This window comes from Alosa pseudoharengus, unplaced genomic scaffold (genome assembly GCF_046254945.1).
Source record: "Alosa pseudoharengus isolate Yale_2024_CS ecotype anadromous, Long Island Sound unplaced genomic scaffold, YU_APseudo_1.1 YU_APseudo_1.1_scf_10, whole genome shotgun sequence".
Classification (NCBI taxonomy): Eukaryota; Metazoa; Chordata; class Actinopteri; order Clupeiformes; family Clupeidae; genus Alosa; species Alosa pseudoharengus.
In genome coordinates, this window is record NW_027468565.1 from 12,893,643 (window position 1) to 12,898,303 (window position 4,661).

Genomic DNA, 4,661 nt, shown 5'->3' on the forward strand with positions numbered 1-4,661 from the left:
TGCGTTGATCAGTAGTGGAGAGTCGAGTCTCTTTTTGAAATTGAAAGGGTACCGTGGCCAGGCCCGGTTTTTAAAAGACCCCAGACCCCAGGGCCACGTCAGGTCCATGGACTCCCTGGAATGTCCCTGTCATAATCATGGTCATAGAAGTGATGAACAATTTTCTAATCCCAAAGGATAAAGATGAGAGAAGCGATTGGCTAAGTCTAGTATAGTTGGCTGCTATTGGTTGGACCCCATGCAGTTGCAACAGTTGTGACTACTTTCTTTATTTTTAGGCGCTCCTAACTTGGGATAGGGGGCTGTCGCTTCTCAATCGTAAATGTGTGCGGTCACTGTGTCTCCTCTGAACAAGCGAGCCAAGAAAAGAAAGTGACGTTTGAATGAAACCCAAACATACAACGTGGTTTCGTGCCTCATGCGAACAGAAACATTTGGTCCGTACATTAAAATAAATGGTTATTCAGGACCCTCTCATAATTAATATTCCACTATTAATTATATCATAGGTCAAACTTTTATTCTTCATGGACTGAGTATGTGGTGTCTATTAGTGTTTAGGAGGGCATACATAGTTTTTGATTAAATTTATTTCTCAATTAACAAAAAAATTATTTAATCTCCAGAGCAATCTAGCCAGACTCTGGATTAGGAATAACTTCAAATGACTTTAAACATAATTACATCATTTATTCGTCATAGTATGTTTCATATGGTGTGTTGCTCTGAATGAACAATAATATTATTCAACCTCGAATTCAGTCAGTATATTCTACTTCACATTAATCTATGTAGTCATAAATTATACCAGATAGACTGGCTAGACTCATATCTAATAATATAATACTAATCAGCACTAATGAGTGTGTGTGAGTATGTGCGTGGTTAAGTGCCAGCTCAGTGTGTTGATTAATGGGATTCTCCTTTACGGTGTGTGTATTTTAGTTTAGCTGTCAGGCACTGATGGTCTGTGACAGAGTGACTTCCATGACCCAGTGACTCAGCACAAGACCCCCGCCATGACACCAGACTGTTCCAGACCATCGTCCTGCCCTGAACTATAGCCTACTGATGGAATTTTGGACATTGTTTGATCAGCAGTCTACCACCTATGAGCAGTGAAGTGACCCAGACATTATCCTGATCAAGTCTGAGCAATTATAGGAGTCAGTGGTGTTTAAAACCACACTAAATATACAGCCTTAGTTTTGTATCATTATGCGCCTCCACTCCTCCATTATGCCATTCTAACATAGCCATGTTATCATCCGTTAATGGCGTGTTTTTACTAAAACATTATTTGAAAAGTATGAAAATGCACCAGATTATTTGAAGAGTATGAAAATGCTACAGAATCTTAACATTGTTATAGGTGGCAACTGCCAGAGAGCCAGTTTGATTATTTAAGCTTTTCTTCCCCTCTTTGGCTTAGTCAGGTGAAACATTATATGTCCATGAAGTCAGAAATGTGCAGGAAGAACCCTGATGTCTTAGAAACAGTCACTTTCTCTCTGACTGTGGGTAAAATAAAGCTCTTTGCTAATGTCCCTGGAAGGAGCCCATATGTTTGAAAATAAATCTTGCGCGAGACAGTTTACAACTGGCTGTGAGTAAGGGGTATTATTAGGTGTGTACCGTCGATGACCTATGCAACCTGATGCCAGGAACTACTTTTCAACTTCCCACTTACTCCTGGGGTATTCTTGAATAACATCTTAGAGTGACGTATGCCATTGACAAACGGAAACACAGGTCATTAGCCAGGAGATATTTTATTTCATAAAACATTTATGGTACAAAATATACTTTCCAAATAACAAAAAAGCCACAGATATTGTTTGAAACAGCAAGCCAAATAGGAAACAACTGAAAATAGCAAGCATTTGACAACTACAGTCGATGCAATTTTAAACACATGCAGCTCTAATTAATAGGTACAATGTTGGGTCTATATTGCAGTCAATACCATATAGTAACACTTCAATGTCATCAATCTACTTTTCTTTCAGATTAAAAGCAAGATTTTGGCATTTCAACCAAACATCTTTATTTGTTAAATAATTTGGCCATACATTTCATATTGTTTGTCATTGCGGTTAGGTCACGAGAAGGACCTAGAAAACGTGAGCTGATGAGATCTTAATATCACATGCGTTTGCTATTTAGTGTCACACTTAATTTCAAGGGAGGAAATAACTATCCTCATTAGTCTTCCTTTCCTGTCAGCCTCTGTGTGACGTCCTATTGTCTATAAAAAGATGGTGAAGACTTGCATTATCAGTGGAAATGTTACATTCGCTGTACTAACAAGCGCCCTACAGACCCCAGATAATATATTGCTTTATTTGGATTTCTACATGAAACACCAACTCCTTGACCATGACATTCAACACTTTGTATGTGTTCACTAGAGATAGAGAATATCTATCATATCTGCATGCAAATGCTACCTGCTACTAAAATCACATGTGACAGGAGTTTGAAAATGTTAAAGATTTTCCTTGACAAAAACTGTGCATATACCGCTCTATTACAACATTAGGTTAACAAATAAACAACAATCTGTCAAAATATATCATATATCAATATTCTAAAAAGCAATATTTATCAGGTTATCTGATATGAATATTTAGTTTTTCTGATGCAGCTTATTAAGCCAAGAACTTTAACACAATAGCATTATTTACAGCAGATGCACTGCGAGTAAGAGAGTGAAAGAAAAAGTTAAGTTCAAAATATGACAGTTACATATTTTATGGTAGTATGTGCTGTTTCATTTATGCAAGTCCAAATCATTAATGGCCCTTGTGTGAAACTTTGTAAAGTCTTTAGTGTTATCCAGTGTCTGTCATGAGCTACAGAAAGACATTACAGAGATACAATATTATTGACTAAATACTTGACTGACAGTTTTTACAATACAAAATGCTCAAATGTCTCCATCACAACTATAATGCCTAGCAACAGTACCTGCAGTTCTTTGCAGAAAATCTGTCTATTTAATTCACATTCATCTCATAATCAGAGTGAATGTCATCTATTCCATTTGACCAAGTTTTAATACAAAGGTCAGTTTAAATATTAAGAGTGGGTGAAATGCATGCTTTTATTATGGTGCTCAAATAAGTCAAGCGTACCTGCTTGTTAAGGAAACAAATCAAACAGTTAAGACATGCCCTGGAATGTAGATACTCTACATTCTCACACACAAGTACCGTGGGCCCTCTTTTAAGACCAGAGATCCATAAAAGCACGCAAAACAAGCTGAGCCAGCCATTCCCATGTGAGGTCACTGCAGTCATAAGTATAGGCGACTGTTGTTAGTGGACTAGAGACTGAAAGCGAAGCATGGTTCATGAGGGCTTGTTGTGTGGGAGACTTGGCTGGGATAGGCTGTGTGTTCATCACAGGGATCTATAAGATTTGAGTGGAAGTGTCTCTTTGTGAAGTAGCTCAAAGTGCACGCATGGCGAGCACATCCCTGTAAACATTCTTAGAGGCTGCTCAGTGGGCCACAGCTGTTTGCCCTGGGACTGTTACTGCTGTGTTACTGCTGTGTTACTGCTGTGTTCAGCGGGTGTCTGTTGATCACTGCCAGGGTGGGGTGTGCTTTTATGTTCATTTGAGCGTGTTTGGGAGATGGTGAGAAAAGTTAATAATATCAGTGAAGCATAAAATGGCAGCTATTTTCATCGTCAATGTCATACAGTATATGATGCAGAAAACGATTAAGGGTAAAGATTTAACTGTCAGTGCATGCTTGACATTTTTGGAAGCCACCACCCTTAAAGGTATGGCGCTAATTAACCATCAGATGTCACCGCATTTACAGTAGAACCGGTGCCAATGCCATCAGACTCACAAGTCTAGAATGAACTAAGACAAAACTGTGGAAATGTCAGTGTCTGGCTTGATGCCATTCAGCCAGACACACATCTCTATCATGTAATTACTCAGGATTGTGTGTGTGTGTGTGTGTGTGTGTGTGTGTGTGTGTGCGTGCATGCGTGCGTGCGTGCGTGCGTGTGCGTGTGCGTGTGCGTGTGCGTGAGCCATTCGGCCAGACACACATCTCTATCATGTAATTACTCAGGAGTCATTCAAGTGAGAGGTTTTGGAGAGAATGGGTCAGTAATGAAATGAGATGTTCATTTAATAAAAGGCTATATATTATTCATTGTGGGTCAATATAACACATGGATATGTCTATGAATATGTGTATGTGTCGAATGAGCAACAAATACTTTTTGTTTTGTCGTTCATAGATATTTCATTTAAACGAATATGTTAATAATCTCTGAGAAATGCTTCTCAATTGTTTATAAAAGTGAAAACACGTAAGTCACATGGACAAACTGGTGGTTAAGCGTAGCTGTCATTTGATATAAAAAGAGATTAACCTGCAAAGATTTGTTTCATTTTACATTTCAGTGACGATACCTGCAAAATCTAAACATTTCTATGAAAATATCGTTCCAAAAGAAAACATCAGTCAGTCATACAAGTTCCAGTTACATTAAACTATATCACAATGTTGAGACCATGTAATGCAATGGTGACATATAAACACACAGGTACACACACACACACACGCACATGCACGCACAAACATGCACACACACGCACACACATGCACAAAGACACACACACAAAGACACACA

The 4,661-nt window shown here is 38.5% G+C and overlaps 1 protein-coding gene across 6 annotated transcripts in view; it reads right to left on the reverse strand.

The window, feature by feature from the left end:
* Positions 1-1,753: 1,753 nt before the first annotated feature.
* Positions 1,754-4,661, reverse strand: part of ccdc136a (coiled-coil domain containing 136a) — a 20,700-nt gene continuing 17,792 nt past the window's right edge. For all 6 annotated transcript variants that reach the window (XR_012981917.1, XR_012981918.1, XM_076264067.1 and 3 more), the window contains one exon: positions 1,754-4,661. This exon is cut by the window's right edge. The gene's annotated coding sequence lies outside the window, so the exon portion shown is untranslated.